General features: G+C 49.0%; 1 protein-coding gene across 1 annotated transcript in view; it reads right to left on the bottom strand.

Annotated features, from left to right (window-relative positions):
- Positions 1–23,649, bottom strand: part of CRACR2A (calcium release activated channel regulator 2A) — a 142,226-nt gene that overhangs the window by 108,588 nt on the left and 9,989 nt on the right. Inside the window, exons 2-3 of the mRNA XM_045781296.2 lie at positions 17,661–17,937; positions 260–339 (exon numbers count right to left, since the gene is read on the bottom strand). The gene's annotated coding sequence lies outside the window, so the exon portion shown is untranslated. The remainder of the gene's footprint in view (positions 1–259; positions 340–17,660; positions 17,938–23,649) is intronic.

Consider the following 23,649-nt stretch of genomic DNA (forward strand, 5'->3'; position numbering starts at 1 on the left):
TTCTATTGTACCCCTTAAGCTTATACAATGTTATATGTTCAATAACATATGTATTTCAATAAAGCTGGAAAAAAAGAAGAAAGGAACTGTCCTCCAGAAGGCTTGGGAGAAATGGCCTGTCTGCAGACTCGGGTTCTCGAATCTAAGCAATGCTTGATGATCCCCACAGGTCCTAGGAACAGCTGCAGTGGCACCACCCCAGGCCTGAAGACGGGGGCCGAGGGAAGCAGTCTTCCCACCTTTGGTTTTTCTTACTTACCTCGTAGGTCCTGACCTCTCAGAGGACCGGTAACTCCTCACGTCTAGGGGCACAGTTGCTACTCGTGATTTGAATCCCACCTAGGAAACACACAGAGATGAATCACACCTTGTTTTCCCCCGGGGGCCACAGTGGAAGGGGTTTTATGCTAATCGGGGCAACATTGGAGGAACCGTCCCTCCCAGCAGGGCTGCAATGACCCAATAGAAAACAGGCCTAGTCCCACCCTTTTCCAGGTTTTGGAAAGGAGGAGAGGTGGAGGGGTAGCAGTGGGAAGTGTGTTTAGCGGCCTGAGTCTGGCAACTGTCTGCCCAGGAAGGGCAGAGCTTTGTGCATGAGAAGGGGGTAGCCTCAGGACTAACTGGATAGCCCCTCTCAAAGCCCCACCCCTCAGCAGTGCTCTTGAAGCTCCTTTGTACCCAACCTGCAGATGCTGTCTACACCGCTGAAGCTCATCCTTGAAACGGACATGCAGAATCGTGAACAGAATCACTGTCTTACCTAAGAAGGCACTGCAGTGGTGTTTCTAAGAAAAGCCTAAGGGCCCCACAAGGAAAGCAAGCTGAGAGGTGCTGGAGGAAGAACGGGCTCTGGGACAAGGAGATGATAGGCCACCTTGCCTAATACAGCCTGGGCATGTTAAGACTGTGGACCTGCAGAGGAAATTTGCAGAATGCATTGGCCACAGGCTAAGCAGCATGGTCTGAGGCAGCAGTGGTGATTCAAGGGGGTTAGGATTATCTCTCACACCACTGCTGAGGCCCAATCTCCAACTACGGCTGGATCTGGCAGACCCGATGTATATCACCAGTGAATTTGGCCTCTGTACAGCTCATATGCACAAGTTATCCGAAGCAAATGCTTCCTATTCCATGTGAAGTAATATGGCACTTGGGCGTTCCTTCCTTCATTCAATAAATATTTACTATGGGCAGGTACTGTTTTAAGTGCCAAAAGACAGCACTAAGTCAAATCCAGCAAGCTTTTGAACTTGTGGGACTTACATTCCAGTGGAGAGAAACAATAAATACACAAACTCTGTAAGTACCTTCAGATAGCGGCAAGTGCTGGAAGGAGATACCCACCCTCCCGAAGTCACCTCTGGGTACCCCTCACTGCCATTGCTGCCCAGGGTGCTGCAAGCAACCAGAGCGCAGAGGCCCCACCTCTAGTAGTTTCCCTGGCAGCGGCCTTCACAAAGCCTGGAAATGGGAGAACAGAAGTGGCATGTCACCCTGTCTGCCCCCAGCTGCCGATACCTGGGAAGCTCAGGTCATACCTATTTAGAAACGAAAAATTACTTAGGCTATACACGGAGACATTGATAGTATTATTTCTAGATGGTAATCTTAAGAGATAATTTATTTTTATTTTCTTCTGAATTTTCTAATGTTTTTATTATTACAATGTATTCGTTTTGCAGTAATGGAAAAGAAATCTCTTTTTAAATGAGAAGATAAGCCTAGCCAAATCAAATTAATAAGAAATACAGCTGGGAGGGCACCTGGGTGGCTCAGTTGGTTAAGCATCTGCCTTCAGTTCAGGTCATGTTCCCGGAGTCCTGGGATCAGGATCCAGCCCCCAGTCCATCAGGATCCAGCCTTATCTCGGGCTCCCTGCTCTGCGGGGAGTCTGCCTCTCCCTCTGCCCTTCCCCCAACTCGTGCTAGCTCTCTCTCTCTCTCTCTCTCTCTCTCTCTCTCTCTCTCTCTCTCTCAAGTGAATAAATGAAATCATAAAAAATGAAAAGAAATATATTTGGATGGGTAGGCAGGGACCAGATCTCAGGATGGTGAATAACATCTTTCCACACCACTTTGTAGCTTATAAAGCAACTGCACCAAATTATCTTCCTCGACCCTCACGAGAGTTTCTCAAGGTTACACAGAAAAAAAAAAAACCCTCAGTGCAGGAAAATACCTGACCGTTAGGTCCCTGACTCCTCGGCCAGTATGTTTTTCATCACTCCACCTGCCCTTCTGTAGCTGACCTCATTTCTCTTTACAGCTGAAGCCTGCAGAAAGCCTTTGAGCACCCCAGGTCCTAACTCCCCTTCTCTCTGCCTTCACCCTCCCCTACAGCGACTTTCGTTCAAATGCGCATTTACTGAACTAGTCTTTACTGAGCCCCTACCAGGTTCTGAGCATTGTACTAGGTGCTTAGGATACAGCACCAAAAAGAACCAAAAAGGCCCCCCAGGGCAGGGGAGAGGCTTTAACTAATGAATGAATATATAATACAAATGTAACCACAGTGAAATAAAAGTAAAGAGGGTTATGCAAAAAATTAGCACCAAAGGGAGCAGATTGGGACTGGGGCACGACCAGCCCTTGGCTCAAAAATGAGCAACACATTGTCACTGAGTCCCCAAGGTAAGTCAGGCAGATATTCTAGTTGGAGGCCAAAATTACAACAGCCCAGATCTCAGAGAACGCATATTCTGGATAGAGAGGCAGCAGGCAAAGCCAAATGAAAAGTTAATTAAGGACTTCATGCACACTAACGGTAATGAAACAGCCCCCTAAACCCTCTCTGGAACAGAGAGGAGTTTACCAAGCACTTCATCACAGCTGTCACAAGTCAACATCTGAGATGTCACAAGGGGATTGTCGCTGGGAGAGGTCACTCACAGAAGTCTGGGAACGGGAGAGAAGGGCATGACCACACAGAAAATGTGCAGCTAACCATTTAGGACAGGAGCTTCTGTGTCTGAGTGGTGCGGGCTTGACCGCGAGACTGTAAGACATTACAGGTGGGAGAGGACTGGAGGGCACTGACCTGCTGGAAAGTCTTCCGTGCAGAAGGTGGGACTTGAGTGGCCTTGGAGAGGGAATGGGATTTGGGGGCTCTTCAGGGTCATCTCATTTACAAAGGCCACCAGGATGTCCGGAACCTGGGGCACAGTCTGGGCACTTTGTCTTCCAGACTCTGGTGGCTGCTTCCTGGCTTCTCGCCTGTTTGGGGACTGGAGTGGGGAAGCCTTGGTCCCTCTAACATGTCTGAGTGTTTCTAAGCATCCCTCTAGCTGTGCTCTGAAGAGCCAGGAGCGCTGCTGGCCACCCAACGCTGAACATAAAGACTGATTTCAGCACCAGGCAGCCTGGCAAACGAAGAGAACACCTGGCTAATTAGGGCGCCTGTGCATGGGGTTTTCCTGCAATATATCCATAAGTGAAGCTCAGAAGCTTCCGGGTGCTGGGAGCCACTGGGAACACGATATTCAAGCCAGGTTCTGTTCTCAATTGTCATTTGCAATCACAGCACCACCGCAGGGATCTGGGCTACAGTGAGCGACCCGCATTCACCAGCCACTAAAAGGTAACAGTAGCAATAAATATTTAATAATAGTAGCAAACTTTCATATGGGGCTTGAGAGTCCAGAGAGGCTTTTGTAATCTATTGCTACATGGTTTTCAAAGGTGCTGCTGCCTTATTTGTGGTAAGAACAGTCCATGCCTCCAGTACAGCAGCCGGGGCGGGGCTGGCGCTGGGGTGCTGGACATCCCGCAGATACCCCTCGCCGTGACACTGAGTCATCTTTAATGACACCTGCATCTCCAAGGCACTTTGACTGGGCAGTGTGGCCTGTGGGTGGCGGAGGAGAGCCTTGGGTGAAGGCTCTGGGAACCTCTGTTCATCCCGGATCCCATTCTGTGCCTTCCCTGCTTGAGGAATACAAGGCTGTGGCTTTAGATGGCCCTGGGTTTGGGTTCGAGTCCCAGCTCTGTCCCTCACGACCTGTGTTATCTACCTTCTCTGGGCCACCTTCCTGCTCCGTTAAACAGGTAATAGGAGTCTGTCTCGCAAAGCTGTCCTGAAGGTAGTAAGACAGAGAGCCCATGAAGAGCCCAGCACAGGGCCTGCCCCTACTTGGCCCTCAGTATACTGATTCCATTACTGTTCTTATCACAGAGAGACAGGACTGTGTCATTCCGTCGACCAAACCCGCAGACGAGGCCCGGACTCATGGCACAGACATTGTCCCTCTTGCTTGGTGAAATCAGCATGCTGTGGCAGGGTGGACCCGGGTGCCTGGGGAGGCCCCTGGGTTTCCGTAGGCAGCATTCTCCTGCAGCAGGCGGGCAGGCAGACAGGGCCAGCCGTGGAGCATTTCCCCGGGCTGCCGTCTTGCTCCTGAGCCCCACAACGGCCCTGTCCACTGTGGAAGCTGCAAACCACAGGAGGCCATCGAGCACCTGCTGTGTGGCCAGTCCCGACTGAGATGTGTTGTAAGAATAACCTTGTACAGAAAAAAAGGTATGTCGAAGACCGGATTAACACATTCATAGACTGACTACGTGTGAAATGATATTTGGGGTATATCAGATCAAATAAAATGTTGATAAAATTAATTTCCCCTGTTTCTTTTACTTTTTTCTGAAGTGGCTCCTAGAACATTGAAAAGTACACGTGTGGCTGCCGTTCGATCCCTAACACAGCACAGCCCGGGCAAGTCAGCTCCACCAAGGCCGAGGCTTGTGGCTTCGGTTCACTGCTGTGTCATTCAGTGAGTGAGCCTCCAAGGGTGTGAGAAGCCGGAGGCCGTGCTCGAGAAGGTGGGGACAATCCTGAGGCAGTTTGGGGACAGTGTGGGTTTCCTAAGATGAGTAACCTAAGTCTGGAAAAAGTATTAAAAACGTGTCTCCAAACAGCCAGATTCAAAGCAAGTGCATCTCAAATCTATGCTCTTTCCGCTAGATCCCTTTACCTCCCACAGCAATATAGAGTTGCAGAGAGAAAAGTAGATATTGGATTTTTTTTTTTTTTTTGGAAGTCTACTCCCTCACATTAGTACTAATGTCCTCGCGTGGGAAAGTGGCTTGGCCTCCTTGGACCCTGGGCTCCTCATCTCTTCTGTACTCTGTGAGCCACGAGACCACATCAATTTCTTTTTCCTGGTATGTAGAGAGAAGAAATCCCCTGCCAGAAGGTAGGCTCCAAGGCTGAGCCCTAAATATTTTCTCAGTCTCCTCGCCACTCTTCGGCTCCCAGAGAGGCTCTCCGGCTGGGATTTCTCCACACCACCTGAATCAATAATTGGTTTGTTTAAGGGTTCGCTTTGATTTTACTCAGTTTTAGATGCTTTTCATCAGAAGCCAAAACCTTGCAGACTTTTTTCCTTGATCTTGTAATGAAATTCCCTCAGAGGTATTTAATTCTAGATAGAGCTTCAGCTATGCCACAGATCCTTTAAAGGAAAAAAAGACATCTAAATAACAAACATCGTGCCATCTTCAAATAAAAACCTCAGAAGGCAAACAGGCTTGTCTCCCTTACATCTGCCTCTACTCTTCTGTTGCCAACTCTACCGACGAATTCCCTACATTTTGTTTCAAAAAAAAGGAAGGTACTCAATATACCACAGCCTCTCATGTTCCCACACATGCCCTGAAGGGATCCCGATGCTCTGTGAACATTCTCTGCTGCTTTTATGCCAAACACGCTTGTGTGCTCTGCTTGGCTCTCACCTGGGGCCCGCTGAGTGAATTCCCCTCCTGACTTGGTCCCAGCCTCCCTACACGGAGCTTTCTGGAAAAGAGCCCATGGTATTTCCATTCCCAACCCTGGCTCAAAGGCCTCTTGAATTTTAACCGAAGAAAAGAGTATTTTCGAGCCCAAACTGATTTCTTGGAGAAGATCTCACCCACCTCTCCCCACCCCGGGGTGAAACGCCAACACTATTTTTGATCAGAAAGGATAAAAAAAGATGTACCAGACTCAACCGTGTCATTCCAAAGCAAGAGAAGGGCCTCAGCCAGGTACCGGGGGTAGAGCTGCCTTTTCAACGCAACCCGATGCCGGATGCAGAACACGTGTCATCACCTACCCGTGTCTCAGCCACTTGTTGTATCGTTACGGATTTCTGTTGCCTTCCCTGTCACCCAGCAGACCGGTGCTTGAGGAATGCACACTGGTTTTAAACAAGCAGCAAGCACCGAGGCAAAAAATCTGCTTTTTCAAAATAAGGGTGTGCTGCATTCCAAAGCCAAACAAATTCCACCCATTGGTTCTCTTCAGCTCACGTTTAGGGAGGGACCCCTTAGTGCGAGACGTGTCAGGTAACAGGAATAAAAAGTGAGCAGCCCATTATCCGTGCCCTCAAAAGCTCACAGTCTGATGGAGATAGATGTACATGACAAACTTGAATGTAAGGCAGAATGAGGAAAGGTGTAAGAAAAGCGTGTGTGTGTCCTAAAAAAGGATGGGAAGAAACAGACCCCGATGTTATGTTATGTTAATAGTGAGCATCTCCGTGTATTGGATCTATGGGTAATTTTTTTCCTCTTCTTTACCATTTTATTATATTCTCTGATAGTTCTTTTTATGATAAACATACATTACTTGTAAATAAAGTCTGTTTTTCAAGAAAAAATTCAACAGATTATAAAGGACAACTATTTGGGTGATAGATTAAGACTTTGTGGAGGGGCGCCTAGGTGGCTCAGTTGTTAAGCGTCTGCCTTCAGCTCGGGGCGTGATCCCGGGGTCCTGGGATCGAGCCACACATCGGGCTCCCTGCTCTGCTGGGAGCCTGCTTCTTCCTCTCCCACTCCCCCTGCTTGTGTTGCCTCTCTCACTGCCTGTCTCTCTGTCAAATAAATAAATACATAAATAAATAAAATCTTTAAAAAAAAAAAGAAAAGACTTTGTGGAGAACAGGTGTGTCCATGGGCCCCATAGGACAGGTAGAATTGGGTAGTGAGGTGAGGGGAGATGACCTCAGGCAAAGGAACAGCACGACACAGCCCCCAGAGCTGGAGCGATGGAGAGGACGATTTGGAAATATGTGAGTAAGAAGATAGTACACACAGGCACCCACCTAGAGTGAGAAGCACAGCTGGGGGGGCTGGAGGGGGCCTCGAACACCATGCCAAGTAGACTCGATTGCTTATTCTTTGTGTTCCTATGGCCCTTCGTGTTGGTTGCTAATGTACCACTCATCACACGGCATTATACTTGGTTGTATTCACATCTATCCCCCACGAAATTTTAGCTCTCAGAGGTCAGGGATCATGGCTCATTCACTCTGTAACCATAGTACCTAGCATAACAACTAGCGCATAACAGGAGTCAACAGATGCTTCTTGGATGAACTGAATTCTAAGAGGATTACTCTTTGTTTTGTAGGTAGTAAGGAGTTGGAATCATCAAGACATCCAGAGCCGAACATATTTCAGGCAGTTAATATGTGCCAAGCACTCCGCTAGCTGCAAAACTATATTGTCTTCATTGGTCCTATCTCTAATCCTGTGCGATTTCGTCCACCCTTGTTTACACACAAGGCTCAGAAAGGTTGAGTAACATCCCTCAGGTCATACAGTCAGTGGTCAGAGAAGCCAGGACGGTCTGAAGACAGTGTGGAGGATGGGGTCAAACAGAAACATTGCAGAAACAAGGAGACTACACCAGTTCGAGGCTGTAGGGACCTGAGTTGGCCCAGCTGCTCAGAGCATGGAAGTGCAGAAGTGGACGGGGGGCAGTCTGGAGGCAGTGCTCAGAACAGAGGGCTGACCATTCCTTAACTGCTTCATTTATTATTTCTGATGTCAACATAGGACACACAGCACCCACGGGGGCTCGCCCTGTACCTGGAAGACCTCCCGCCCATCAGAGGTAGGACTTATGGAAAGAGCCCCTCCCCAGGCTGTGCTCTGCCTTAGGGTCACAGTGAGGTTAGGGCCTCGGGAAGGGGCAGCTAAGTGCTCCCGTGAGACTTGACACCAGCAGTGGTCTTCCATGCCTGCTCACTAACGTTGGCCTCACATCTCATTTGAAGATGCTCTTCTCCTTCACAATCCACAGTGGGCAAGGATGAGTACTCAGGTTCCTGGAGGCAGGCGGATGCCTGGGATGCCCTCTAGCAGGACACCGTATCCAGCAGATCCCAAAATTACTCCTGAAGCTAACAGCTCCATTCTGACCTGCACCCAGCATTCTGCAGCCTCTCTGTCAACATTAGAACAGTAGCCACTGATCTAACAGTGCCATGGGGTGGCGTCCATAGAAGGAAGTGACCTCCTTCCTTTTAAGGCATTCATTCCCAGAAGATGAAATGAAAGCGTTCTTATGCCCTTCTCGAGTTTCTGGGACAGTGGGTAATGTTACATCCCCAACACAGCTGACAGTTGAAGACTAAGAATAACCACAGGTTGGTTGCTCCCCCGTTTCCTCTTCTCTCTGCCTCCAATCCAGGCGCCCACACCCACCCCCAGCTCCGTGCACTGCGGTCCCTAGATGGTTCTTCCCAGGCGGCGTTTGATTGCTTCTCTACCCTGAAGGCAAACATACTCAGGTGACCTCTCTGCTCCCACACTGCGGGTCCTCCCTGAGCTGGCTGTTGAGCGCAATGCCTGGGAAATGCACACACAAGATGCAGCAATGTGATCAGTGAGCCCACGTCCGGGGCGCTCTCACCCCCTCTCAGCTTCTGTGCACCAGCCAGAAAGGTCAAGGAGGACAGCAAGTTCCCAGCATTGTCGATGAACGATTTCCCTGGCTTCCGTTTGCAGACAACAGGGCATGGGTCCGTGTTCCTTCCTGCAGTGCCCGCAAGATGCCTTCACATCTGCACGTACCTTGAGGTCGGCTGCTTCCCTTCCAGCGCAGTGGACTGAGGACGGTCCCTCTGGAGTTCATCAGAAGTGATACGACTGCACTGAGGGATCGGCAGTGGGATCAATGTCTAAGACCTCAGCAGACCCAGCCAACGGCAGCAGCAATACCGCCCGGATTTCCAGGGCTGGAAAGCAACGGCTTTGCTCGCATGTGAAGCCCCCAGTGGGGGGCCCTGCTGGTGTGGGAAGAGGTGAGAGCAGAATGGATTCAGGAACCAGTGACAGGAATCCAATATAGACTTGAGTGTTGAGGTGCACATCTCCAGCCAGGCAGGAGGGTGCCCCTAAAACATCGCCCTGTCACTCCCTCCTCAGCACCCCTCAGCGGCTCCCACGCTTGCAGAAGGAGGTGCAAACTCGCTTCCTGGGCTTCTGGGGCCCTTTCTGGTCCTAAGAGGTATTGCAAAGGCGATTCCCTGAAGCAGGATGGGCCAGCACGGAGAGGAGGGCATCTTTCTCAGCAACAGGAATCGTCCACACCCAGGGATTCTCTGGTGGGCTCTCTGCAGAATTCGTTCTACTCCTCTTAGAGGGCCATTCTCTGTTCTCGCCAGCCTGCTGCCCATCCTCCCTCCAGCCACGCCTTCTTGCTCGCACTCATTTTGCTGCCATATCTAAAAAACTCCTGGGGCGCCTGGGTGGCCCAGAGTTGGTTAAGTGGCCAACTCTTGATTTCAGCCCAGGTCATGATCTCAGGGTCCTGGGATCCAGCCCCCCGCTGGGCTCCGTGCTCAGCAGGGAGTCTGCTTGGGGATTTCTCACCCTCTCCCTCTGCCCCTCCCCCACTCAGATAAATAACTTAATTTTAAAAAATTAAAAATTGAAAAATTTTTAAAACCTCCTGTATTCCTTCCCTCTTACCAAATGTTACCCAACCCTCAGGCAGTGTCTTGGTTTTCCAGAGCTGCATAACAAATCATCACAAACCAGGTGTCTTAAAATAGCAGAGACGTCTTCTCTCACGGTTCTGGAGGCGGGAAGTCCTACATCTAGTTGTCCACGGGCTGTGCCCCCTCCGAAGGCGCTAGTGGAGAAATCAGTCCTTACTTGTTCTGGCTTCTGGGGGTTCCATAAGAGCAAACCTGTGCCTCTGTCCTCACGTGGCCTTCTCCTCTCCTCTCTGTGTCTGTCCTGTGTGCCCGTAAGCGTCTATAAGGACACTTGCCATTGAATGGAGGGCCCACGTGGACGACCCAACATGATCTCATCTGGAGATCTGAGACTTAATTACACCTGCAAAGCCCCTTCTTCTGATAGGGTCACACTCATAGGTCTGGGAGGTAGGAAGCGGACCCATGTTTTCACCGTCCACCCCAGTGAAGACAGTGATTCTCTACCCGCATCTGGAGACACTTGTAGACTCCAGGCACCTGGGCCTCACTCCAGAGATTTAGTCGCAGATGATCCTGGGTGGGGTCAAAGTGTGAAGACTGTGTGTGGGCTTTTGGGTTTGTTTTTAAGTTACCTGGTTTCTCAGGATCAACTCAGGGAGAACCACCGTTTCCAGTCCGGAGGACTCATCACATCTCCCCCAAGCAGTCACTAGGAATGACACCCACTCTCCTGACCGTTTTCTCCTCCAGAGTATTTCAACGGAGCCACAGAGCGGACTGCCATCTACTGGTTTTATAATGTTGCACACATGTCAGAGGCCTCTGAGACCCCCAGTGGTGCCCCACGCTCTCCAATCCACACCCTGTTCCTACAACAAATATTTGGAAACACCCTCTATGCGGCCTGAAGTGACCACCCCCCCCCAGATACATGAGTCGACCCACATGCATAATTTAGCTTTAATTGTAATATACAGGAGAAAAAAGGAAAGCAATTTATTTTAAATAATAACTATTTCAATGCCTAAGTGCTCATGCGTGATTGCACGGGAACACTCTGATGAAGTGGTCAAGGCTTACACCTGTTCACAATGACTAAAATTAGATTATACACTTCACATGAAGAGTGCAAGGAAATAAAGACCAGAGGACAACAGAATTAAAAAAAAAAGAAAAAAGAAATTTGGAGGAGAAATAACAAACCTGCCGACTGGTTTGTATCTGATGACAGGAAGAAGGAAACAGGCCCAACTGAGGTAGAGATAACATGTCAGGTGAAATTACTAATGTGAAAGTAGATAAAACAAGGAAGTACATTATTCTTGCGAATGACTTAAACTGTATACAGTGTCATAATAACTGATGATGCTGACACGGGACAGGGCAGTGACAAAGAATCGTGGAAAACATCATCTCCAATACGGAAATCCCACCCATACAGTGGAGTCATACATTCAATCTTGAGCATTAAAAGAGGTGTGGAAGCAATCTCCCTTTCATTCGGGCAGTGGGGAAAGGCCGGATTGGAAAATGTTGTTTGAGGGGCACGTGGGTGGCTCAGTCCATTAAGCATCTGCCTTCCTCTCATGTCATGATCCCAGGGTTCTGCGTTTCGAGTCCATCCTGCATCGGGCTCCCTGCTCAGCAAGGAGTCTGCTTCTCCCCCTCTGCCTCCGCCCCTTCCCTCTGCTCATGCTCTCTCTCTCTCTCTCTCACTCTTGATTTCTCTCAAATAAATAAAATCTTTAAAAAAAAAAGAAAATATTGTTTGATACATCTCAAAGGGGAATATCAAAGTAAGAATGAACAAGAAAGGCAACCCCAAAGTAAATCATTGTAATGTCTACTTTTTGCAAGAGATTTCTCATCATTGTCCTATAATTGTATATACATATATTAGAACATAAACTATTTTAAAAGCAGTTTATCAACATGGTGACATGTCATGTGTTGTCCTGCGAGTTTGCATGTTAGATGAAGTCTCAAATCTCCTGTTACAAATCTGCAAGTGGTCTCATTGCTTTTGCAGTAACTACATGTTGCACTGAAACTCTTGTCAGTTGAGTGTATGTTTAGAAATGCTTTAATCTAGGGGCGCCTGGGTGGCACAGCGGTTAAGCGTCTGCCTTCGGCTCAGGGCGTGATCCCGGCGTTCTGGGATCGAGCCCCACATCAGGCTCTTCCACTATGAGTCTGCTTCTTCCTCTCCCACTCCCCCTGCTTGTGTTCCCTCTCTCACTGGCTGTCTCTATCTCTGTCGAATAAATAAATAAAATCTTTAAAAAAAATAGAAATGCTTTAATCTAGACAGAATGCATAGAGTGGGGAAATTATTCAGTCCTTTAAGGTTTTGTCTTTATTTCATTTAGGCTTCACTTCCTTAAAAAAACCAGCTCCTAAACTTCTAGGCTTTTGGCATCACTTCCTTGAAAACTTTTCAGTATGACTGTAGAAAAGCATTACTGACTGACAGTTGTTTTGGGTTGAGGTTGGCAGGGCAGGTGACAATTCTTCACCGATGGGGTTGATTTGCACATGGAATCACGACCAGCACCCCCAGCCCACACACAGGAAATTGTGATGCATTTGTCAAAGCCGTCCCACGGATTTACAAAATGACCTCTAGGGCTTGATGCTGAAAGCACTGTGGTCCCTGGACCCGGAGCAGCACCTGGGAGTTGGAAATGCAAAATCTTGAGCCTTGAACTAGACCTACTGGATCAGAATGTGCATTTTTAACAAGACCCCCCGGGTGACTTCCATGCACACTGAATGGGTTTGTAAAGCACTCCTCTGGGGGCAGTACTGACCCCATTAGAAATACTGACCAAAGCCAACCTTCCTCATTTCTCCAATGAGGAAGCAGGCCTGAGAAGGTCATCGACTGTTTTGCTCCTCTTCTTGTCACTAAGCTCCGTGAGGACAGGCAGGCTCTGGGGCTCTGTTCTCGTATCTGCCCACAGCCACCCGCGCAGACAAGCCACACAGCTGCGGCCCTAGAGAGGCCCTTGTCTGTACCCCTCAGGACTGAATTCTCCTTTTTACTTAGAAAACAGTGGCCTTCCATTACACGTCTGTCGAAGCACGAGCAATAGATCCCCGGCACTCACTTGGACTGAGTTTCAACACCTCTGTTTTGAAAATGTCACCAGCTGCACAGAAGACCGGTGTTGGAATGAAGAGCAACTGTCTCCCTCCGCACTCCCTCTGCCAGGAGGCTGCTGTGGTTAGCCTCCCGCTCAGAGAAAGCGTGAATAAGAGCAAAACCCCTCGCTGCTCTATGACAACTACAGAGATGCTAGATGTGGTTGCATGCAAACTGAGGGGAGAAGAAGAACAAATGGCAGCAATAAAAAGCGGGGAAAGGAGCTTCCCTGTGACAAGAAGTCCCAGCAGGCAGATCTTTCCACTGACATGTGACTTAAAAGGTCAGATTCAGGGATGGCTGGGTGGCTCAGTCAGTTGGGTGGCCGACTCTTAGTTTTCAACTCAGGTCGTGGTCTCGGGGTCCTGAGACTGAACCCCACATTGGGCTCCATGCTGAGCGTGGAGTCTGCCTGAGATTTTCTCTCTCCCTCTCCATCTGCCCCTCCCCCTGCTTGTGCATGCTCTCTAAATAAATAAAATGTTTAAAAATAAATAAATAAATGTATGGCAGTCAGATTCAATGACCTATGAATTACACCCTCCTGCCCATCCCCCCCACCTTGGCTGCTAACCCCCCCACTACTAGGGGAATTGCTAGAATGGAGAAAAGCTGAGACGGGAACAGCTAAGGGGAGAGGAGGCTTCCTTCAGCCCACCTTTCAACCCTGACTGAGGCCATCTCCAAGGAGCTCCCAGCCTGTAGAGCTGTGGCCCCCATCAGCTTCAGCCTGGGCTGTGGGCAGAAGAATGGCTCAATATCTTAGCCCACACTCTCCACTTCCGGGCCCTCACTTCCTTCCTTCATCAAGCAATGATAAAGACCCGAGACGACTGGAAACCACCACCCCGTCACTCCACTAGAGTCAGTTCATTTCTTTTATCACATGAGGCCCCAGCCCAACACATGACGCCACTCCCATACCACATTAACCAGGTGGCACTGCAGCCTCTGTTGACGTGTCCTAACTAGGCTCCAAGGACCAGGGTGTGGCTCGCTCCCCTGACCGCTCACATCTGGCACACTGCCTCACCTTCAGAAGCCGCTCTGTAAGTGTCTGGGGACCGGAAGAGCAAAGGGGGCAATGGAGCCGACGACAGTGCGACAGACCATCAAGGATGAGCCCGCACCTTTGTTAGGAGAACAAAAATGCATTCTCATCCTAAGCCTTCATCGGGGCATGGCACCAACTCGCCCATTTTCAGAGCTGCTCTCTTATCTTTGTCATGACCGTCATCACCATGCCACCACGAACGGCAAGCTTAAAAGGTGACAGGTGTAACTGTAAGTCGCACTTTCCTTTAAAGACTTCAGAGGCGGCAGAAAAGATTCGCTCAAGCATCAGCTTCTAGACCCAGAAATTCTTGGGTTCAAATACTCGTTCTACAAAGCACGAGTTACGAATCTTGGTCAAGCGACATCACTCCAGTACGGTTTCCTTGTCTATAAAACGCAAATACGAACACCACACCCTCATGGGGTTCTGGGAGAGAGTGCATGTAACAGAACAATCCTTTTGACTGTCGAGCTCGTTTTTATTCCGGGTCTCCAAGCAGCTACCAGCGAGCAGAGCTCCTTCCCTTCTACCCTGAGGCGAAACGGCACGGACAAAACGAGGCAGCGCTGCACACCCAAGTGTCCAGACAAGTAACACGGGTGGGCCAACTCGTCAGGTGCGAACAAAGCAGAATCACACCCACGCAGACATCTGCCCTCTGCTTTTCTTCTTGAAAAAAGACCCCCTGGCTTTCATTTGCCAGTTTGAAGAGACATGAGTACCTGAGTGCGTTCTTCTTTCTTCTTTAGCTGTTGTAAGAAGGACTGCACAGTGGTGATGCTGGGGGGCGGGCAACACTCAGACGTAATAGAAACAGAACTGGGGAAGGGCGAGGAGACAGATGGGAACAGGCTAGTCCCAACGTCAGGGACCCTTAGAGACAGCAGCCACTCAGTCCAAACCAGTGGTTTTGAGAACTCACTGTTTCCAGGCCCTTTAATAATTCAAGTACAGTTCAGAATTTTTAAGTGTTATGCACATTTAGTCATGAGACAGAATGGCAAGCTTACTCATTGCATCATTACTTGTAATAAGCACCAAATGACGGAAAACGACGACCTGTGTCCATCTGCAGGGAATTGGTTGAATAAATTAGGGTACTTCCCTACAACGGAGCACCATGCCCCTGCCAAAAAAAAAAAAAATCAGAAAACGCTCAACATACTCACAGGAAACGAGTGCCAAGATAAATTAAGCAGCGGGGGGAAGAAAAGCAAGGTTTAAAAAAGTGTATATAGTAAGAAAAAACAGGATAGAGATATCAGGTATATTTGTACTGACTTGTATTTGCAAAATGAAACTCTAGAAGGGTGTATAAAACTAATTAAGCTGATTAGTGTCCCAGGAGGGGGCAGGGCAGGCAAACAGAGGCCAAGATAAGATTTCACTAGATATCTTCCTAGAACGATTTTGTTTTTGAACTATGTAAACATATTGCCTATTCAAAAAATGATATAAAGGGGCGCCTGGGTTGACTCAGCTGTTAAGTGTCTGCCTTCAGCTCAGGTCATGATCCCAGGGTCCTGGGATCGAGCCCCACATCGGGCCCCCTGATCAGCGGGAAGCCTGCTTCTCCCTCTCACAATCCCCTTGCTTGCGTTCCCTCTCACGCTGTCTCTCCCTGTTAAATAAATAAATTAAATATTTTTAAAAAATAAAAATTTAAAAAATGATATAAAAATATTGTGTAAAAAAAAATACACCAGCCACTCTGAACAAAGCACATCTTCAGGCTACAAATGGAATGGCCTGCAGGCCTCTGGTTTAGAACTTCTGTACTCAGGGGTCCTAAATTGGGGAAGCAGCAAAGCTGGCAGCAAAGGGAACGAGTTCTCCTAGGTTTGGAAAAAAGCAGGTTGTTGAGTCTCTGTTACCTGGGACTCCCTGGAATTGCCTGGCAATGAGCTGGTTGGGTCCAGTAGTTCCTCCTCTCCCAGGGGAAGGGGATACAACTTCCCACAGGATGAGGTGGGGCTCCCCCACTTTCCTTGAAAGTTGAGGATGCCTGGAACCCAAATGGTCTGTTTTTTCCCCTCCACTGGGGCCCCTCCCCAACTCGCCCTATAAAAAGAGAGAATGATAGGAACATGGAGGTCCTCCCCCGGAGCACAGTATCCCGGTGTGTCCAGCCAGGCCCCAGCTCACGCAAACTTCCCTGGAGAATGCCAGAGGATAGAGAACAGAGGACACATGCTTCTCAGCGCCAAGGGACACTCAATATATTGTCACACCTTTTGTATGTGCTTATCTTGTCACCCTGAATGAGCTCCCTTAGTGTTCTAGGTTGAATTGCAATCTCCAATAAAGACCTGTTGAAGTCCTCACCCCCGGTACCTCAAACGGGAGCTCATTTGGAAATAAGGTCTTTGTCGATGTCACTAGCTAAGATGAGGTCATCCTGGAGTGTGGTGGGCCCCTAGTTCAACAAGACAGTTGTGTGGGGGCAGCTGGGTGGCTCAGTCGGTTAAGCATCTGCCTTCAGCTCAGGTCATGATCGAGTCCCGAAGCAGGCTCCTTGCTCAGCAGGGGAGCCTGCTCCCTCTCCTTCTGCCTGCCTTCTGCCTCCCCTGCTTGGGCTCTTAATCTCTCTCTCCCTGTCAGATGAATGAATAAAATCTTTTAAAAAAAAAGTCATCATGATAAAGATACGGAGGGAGAAAGCCATGTGACGATGAGGGCAGAGCCACGAAGTGCTGAAGATAGTTGACAAACCCGCAGAAGCTGGGAAGAGGCAAGGAAGGACTGCCCTACAGACTGGGGAGGGGGCATGGCCCTGCCAACGCCTGGACTCTGCACTTGAATCCTCCAGAACGGAGAGATGATCAATTTCTGCCGTTTTAAATCACCCTGTTTGTGGTACTTTGTTTTCGGCTGCCGTAGGGAATGAACACACTCCGGCTGGCTCACATGGCAGAGGCAGCCCACGCGGTCCCATCTCAGCAGCTGCTCGGAAGGCACTGATGGCAACTCTGCCCCAACGGGTGAAAATTCTGGGACCTGGGCTGATCGAGTTTTACTGTATAGCTACGCAGTAAAAACTCAATCTGTCATTACTGAGCACTGAGCTTGTGAAGAACATAGCAGAAATAAAATGTTCCATTACTGCCCTCGGGGGGGGTGACAACGTGATTGAAGATTTAAGGCAGGCACAAAAAATAGAATACATATATACCTACACACACATACACGTTATATACGTATAATATATATAATACAATACATTTCATAGTGGCCAAGGAAGCATGACCTCACCCCCAGTGGATGCCACAGACGTCACTCCTAGCTAAATCCCACTGGACTGCCATCTGGCCTCAATCTACTGTATTTCATTTTAGCTGCTCCTGATAGGTATGTCTGGAAGACCTGGGAAAGCGTCGGGATGTCAGGCTAGGAGTCAATTTCTAGCAGCTGTCACCACGCTCCTGGCATGGAGCCCCAACTCGCTGCCCACTGCGGTACCCACTGCTGTCCATGGTCATTACCTGCTACCCCTGGTCAAAGACTCTCCCATCAGTTTCTTATCAGCTCCCTTAACCTGTTCAGAGCCTATACAGTTCTCCACAAACCTGACATTCAGGAAACTCAAAATCCAGGTGGTTTGGTAGGTCGGACTACAAGATTTTAAGAGGGGCTACAGAAAATCAGAGACCCCTCCCAGGGATACTGCATCATCATTCAGAACGTTTGCTTATTTGGCCCGGCCTTTTCGCAGGTTCCCACTACCCCTGCCTCTAGGAACCTCCGGTTCTTACCGTAAGCAAGCCCTGTGCCCGTTACACACACAGAGTCGGGGAGGCAGCGCGCCGGGCTTGAACGCTCCTGGAGCTCTCTCTGAAGCCCAGGCCTCTGCGTCAGGCAGCTGCTCCGGGGGGAAGAGACGTGCTCGTGCTGAGTGCCAGGTGGACACCCAGGCGGGGCTCATGAGGAAAAGCCGCAAATCGCCGCCGCTCCACCCTTGACCGGCAGCCCGATGACGTGACTTTGGCTCCCGGCCAGTCTCCTGAGGGGCAGTTGTAGTCGGGGAATGACCTGCAGATGGAACAGACAGAGAAAGGTCTCTTCACTTTGACTTCAAATAATTCATTACAGATAGAGTAGAAAAGGCCTTTGAAGTCACTTCATTTGTATCCTTGTTGCTTTTCAAGTGAATTTGCAGCTGGGATTTGGGTCTGGTTTTGAAGCAGACATTGTGCCTACGCAGTGTCCACTTCTCCCTTGCTCCTTCCCAACAGAGCTCCAATGGTGTCACCACTCAGAGTAGGCGACCACATGCCCAGCCCAGGAGCCCCTGCCATCCAAGCAAACGCAGGCCCCTTGCCCGTGAGCGAGCTGGGGTGGGCTTCTCACGCCCTCTGGTCATTGAGACATGAGACGGGCCTCCCGGGGACGTTCCTGGAAATGGTTAACTTTGGCTCTGAAAAAGAGACATGCAGGAAGCTTCTCCTCTGCTGGATGTTGGGTCCTTGTCCAGGCCCGATGTGACCATGACGGGAACGCATGAGGGAAGAGCCGAGAAGGAAAGAACCCAGGTCCTTGATGACATCACTGGATCACTGGGTTAAACAGCCCCAGTGCCCCCTTTCCTCCAGACTTCTCACTCTGTAAGTCATACACAGCCTTGTTGTTTACATTCACCGAGTTGAGTTTGGGGGTTTTGTTTTGACTGCCTACAGCTAAGATCATCGTAAGTGATGGGCATTCAGACGCTCCCAAAAGCATGGGTCCATATTTCTGAAGCATACTCTCACTATCGTGACTACAACTTCCCAAATTTCCCCATCAGACTTTTCTCCCCACCTTCTCTCGGTGTTCAGTCCTCTCCCCAGACCTGACCCGCGTAACCTCCTTGTCAATGCGATATTCAATTCTACAGTATACGCCAATTCAGTCACTGATTCGTCAAACACGTCTGAGTCCCTGTGATGTACCAGACAGGGACTCACGGATGAAGCCCTGCAGGGTGCATGGTGGGGGAGACCCACTCCTGGCCAGGAGGTAGCTGAGTGCCTGCGGCAAGTGCCCCGGTGGCAGGTGCACCCCGGCCCGGGTGTGCCTCCGGGACGTGGGGGTGGGGCGTGCTAGCAAAACACCTTGGAAAACAAGCTCGCTCTCGAGAGAAGAGCGGAAGATTGTGAGCAGTAAAGAGTGAGAAAGACAGACCTTCACAACCAAGGATATGAGTTATGATCAAAATCGTCCTAAACAATGGTGGCGGCTAGCATTTCCTGAGCGCTTATAACGAACCAGGCAGTGTTTTGAGGGCCTTCTGAGGATTAACTCATTCAGCCCTCCACCAGAGCGGATGAGGTAGCTCCTATTATTCGCCTCATTTTGTGGAAAAGTAAACTGAGGCATGGAGAGGTTAAGTGACGCAGGACGTGAGTGGCAGAGGCAGGATTTGATCCCAGGTGTCGCGGCTCACACTCTGGACCCGTTTACACCAGTGATTCTCACAGTGGTCTGTGACAAATTCAGATCTTGAGCCTCATTTCAGACTTATGGAATCAGCCCTCCGTGTGATTCCGGAACCCCTGCTTGACACCATAGACACACGATGAAAAAGGATGGCATATTCAGAGGAAGGTGAATGGCGGGAAGAGAAGCAGAGCCAGCAAGAAAGATGGGGTGGGAGGAGAACTTTCCATATCAGCCTAAGGAGCGTGGGCTTCACTGTACAGGCATTTTGGAGAAAGGCAGGAGGTGAGGCAGGGAAGCAGCATGCTCAAGCTTTGTCCTTTGGGACAAGATCTCTGGCATTTGTGCTAGGAATGGACTGGAGGAGAAGAGACCAGAAGGAGGGAGCCCAGCTAAGAGGTGACACGAGCAAGAGCAGGGCCTGCACTAAGCAGGTGGCAGTGCAGAGCGAAGAGGAACAGGGATGCAAGAGACAGACTGTGATAATAGCTGGGCATGGGATACGGAGCTGGCAGAGGTATCCAGGATGCCCCCGTGTCTTCTAGCTTCAGAATAGCTTGGTGGTGAAACTATTTAGCCAGATTGGAAATGCTGGGGGAGGAACACGTTGGGTAGGGAAGATAAAAAAAGGTTCATTTGTGAAATGTGAAGACTGAGGTGTCTGTGGGACATGGGGATTAAAGTATTTCAAAATGCAATGCTAAAGAAGGATTTAGTATTCAAGGGCAGGGTCCAGGCTAGACATATGGGTTTGGGGTTCATCAGCATAAATGGGATGCTTGAAAGCCAAGATAAACTAAGGCTGATCATAGATTGTGTAGGAGAGAAAAGAGTGAAAGAGTGAAGGCTGGATTCATGCAGGACACTAACTGTTGTTTTTTTTTTTTAGAGAGGGAGAGAACGTTCACGCATGTGTGCAAACTGGGCTGGGGGGGGTAAGGGGGAGTGGAGCAGAGGGAGGGGGAGAGAGCGAATCTTAAGCAGACTCCACACCCGGTGCAGAGCCCAATGTGGCGCTCAATTCCACAACTCCCAGATCACGACCTGAGCCGAAATCAAGAGTTGGACGCTTAACCAACTGAGCCACCTGGGCACTCCAACACTAACACTTAAGAGACACCCAGACCAAGAGAGCAAAGGCGACTCAGAAGCAGGGCGTAGAGATGTAGATGAAAACGAAGGAAAGAATGCCGTCTCAAAATCCAAGGATAAGGAAGTTGGAGAGTGTTTCAAGAAATAGAGGGTTGACAATGCTTTCAAACAGGAAGTCTCATGTTTCAAGACGGAGAAGAAACACTGGATTTAGCAATGAGAAGGTCACAGGTGAACTCAGTAAGAGCAGAGCCGGGGGAGGGATGGAGGCAGAAACCAGATCCATTCACAGATTTATTCTCTAGATGGACAATATCTACCACATGCCAGGCTCTGTGCTTTGTGTTAGAGACACAGAGACGAGCAGGACGTGCACGGATCCAGCCCCCACCAGATGGTGGGGAAGTCACATAACGAAGAGAAATTACAAAAATAATTACGGAATCACAACTGAAGTGTTCTGGTGAAGACACGAAGGGACATACCGAATGCTTGCTACAGGGAGCGCACGGCACAGAGAGAAGATGAGGGAAGGGAAGGCACATCTAAGTTGGGTCCTCAAGCTGAACAGCAGTGAGCCAGGGAAGAGGATGGAGAGCAGCTAGGGAGAAGGAACGGCAGATGCAAACACTGTCAGGGAGAAAGAGCTTTCATGTGTTCGGGAAATGGGAGGAAATCAAGGGGAAGAGCACAATTTTTTTTTAAGATTTTATTTATTTATTTGACAGAGAGACAGCCAGTGAGAGAGGGAACACAGCAGGGGGAGTGGGAGAAGAAGAAGCAGGCTCCTAGCGGAGGAGCCTGATGTGGGGCTCGATCCCAGAACGCCGGGATCACGCCCCGAGCCGAAGGCAGACGCTTAACGAGTGCACCACTAGGCGCCCCGAAGAGCACAATTTTAACATGGCAAGGAGTGGCCAGAGATGAGGTTAAAGAACAGTGCTCTGTGGGCCAGGTTAGGGATCGGGGACTTCATCCACGCGGTGGTAGGAAATCACTGATGTTAAGCTTAAAAGTTGAGGAGAGTCACAATCTGATCTGTATTTTTTAAAAGATGACTCTGGGTCCTTGTGGGGAATGAAATGGGGAAGGGAGAGGAGGGACAGGGAGTGGATACGCGGACAGCAGCTGGGGAAATGTCCTGGCCCAGATGAGAGGTGGTGGTGTCTTGCACCAGGGTGCCCGATGAGTGGGTTCGGTGAACAGACCCTGGAGCTACTTGGTAGGGGGATCAGGAGGACTGAGGGATTGGGTGTGGTAAATGGGGGGGATGGAGTAACATGTACCCCTGAATTCCAAACAGAGGTAAGACGGAGCTAGGACTCAGCAGCAACTGGAGACAAGACTTACCCAGCCCTCCTCTCCACAGGGCGCCCTAATCCCTTAGAGATAAGATGATCCCTCAGACAGGAGGCTTCTTGAAGACCTCCTTGTTTGCTCATACTATTTCCAGGGTCGCATCCTCCGGGGGTGGGGCTCAGAGCAGAACAAGCCTCCATCGCTGGCCACTGGGCTGTGGCAGCCACGCTGACCCGCTTCTCGTTAGGCATGCATGCACTGTTCCGGGCATTCATAAAATACATTCAGTACAGTATGGACAATTCTAGGTCCCACAGGCCAACCTCCATGGGATTACTTTTTTCACTCATCGTTTTGACAATTTTATTTTATTTTTTTTATTATGTTCGGTTAGCCAGTATAGTATATCGTTAAGTTTTTGATGTAGTGTTCAATGATTCATTAGTTGTGTGTAACACCCAGTGCTCATCACACCACGCCCTCCTTGATACCCATCACCCGGCTACCCCATCCCTCCACCCCCCTCCTTTCTGCTATCCTCAGTTTGGTTCCCAGAGTCCAGAGTCTCTCATGGTTTGTCTCCCTTTCTGATTTCTCCCCATTCAGTTTTCCCTCCCTTCCCCTGTGGTCCTTCGCTCTATGCCTTATGTTTCACATCTCAATTTTAAATAAATATGCTAGACTTCTATTTCTAACATTATGGTAGGCTAAGTACTTTGACCCTCCCACTCAAAACAACCAAAAAATCTTGTACAAAAAATATATTTTAAAAAATGTTTCTAACAGCATTGATGAGCTGGCAACAAAGGAAGGACTTCAGTGGCCAGGGACTCCTTCAGATAATGGAATATCCAGGTTCTGATTATAATAATGACTGCAATGTCACTAAAGAAATTAAAGGCAAGCCTGCAAGTATGTATAAGGAACAACAACAACAACAACAACAAATTATGAGAAATAATCAAGATTTGAAAAAATGGACCAAAGGGAATTTTTAGAAATAAAAATTAAACATATGAAATTACAATCTGTGGACAGACCTAAAAGCATATTAGATACAGTCTGAGAAAGAAGTAGTGAGCTGGGAGCTAGGTCAAAATAAACTAACCAAATGCAGCACAGAAAGACGAAGACTCAGAAAAATAGGAAAGAGAGCTTAAGAGACATGAGAAATGGAAGCTAGCAGGTGTCTATTTGGAGCCCTAGAAAGGGAAGAGAGAGAGAAAGCATTTGAACAGATAATGGCTACAAATTTTCAAAAGGGAGGAAAGATGGGTCATCTGGCTGGCTCATTTGGCTCAGCGTCTGACTCTGGCTCAGGTCATGATCTCTGGGTCCTGAGATGGAGCCCCGTGTTGGACTCTGCGCTCAGTGGGGAGTCTGCTTGAGATTCTCCCTCCCTCTCCCTCTGCACCCCTCCCCCTGCTCACACCCACATGCACACTCTGTCTCTCAAATAAATATTAAAAGGGAGGAAAATACCAATACACATATTCAAGAATGCCAATGAATCTCAAGAAGAATAAATAAAAGCAAATATATGTCAGCAGTTATATGTCAGTTATACGTCAGCGAGACTGCAAAACACAAAAGACAAAGAGAGTATCTTAAAAACAGCCAAGCAGGGGCACCCTGGGTGGCTCCGTCAGTTAAGCATCTGACTCTTGGTTTCAGCTCAAGCCATGACCACAGGGTCATGAGACTGAGCCCCACTTTGGGCTCCATGCTCAGTGGGGAGTCTGCTTGCGAGTCTTTCCCCACCTCTCTGCAAACCCCTCACCCCCACGCTCACTCAAATAAATAAATAAATAAAATCTTTAAAAAAAAAAAAGCTGCCAATGAGAAGAGACAAGCTACGTTCCAACAATTACAAGCTGAAAGAAGGTGGTCAAATGCTCTCAACACGCTGAGAGTAACCACCATCTGAGAATGCTG

Source organism: Ursus americanus, chromosome 25, assembly GCF_024610735.1.
Source record: "Ursus americanus isolate L20-20 chromosome 25, mUrsAme1.1.p, whole genome shotgun sequence".
Taxonomy (NCBI): Eukaryota; Metazoa; Chordata; class Mammalia; order Carnivora; family Ursidae; genus Ursus; species Ursus americanus.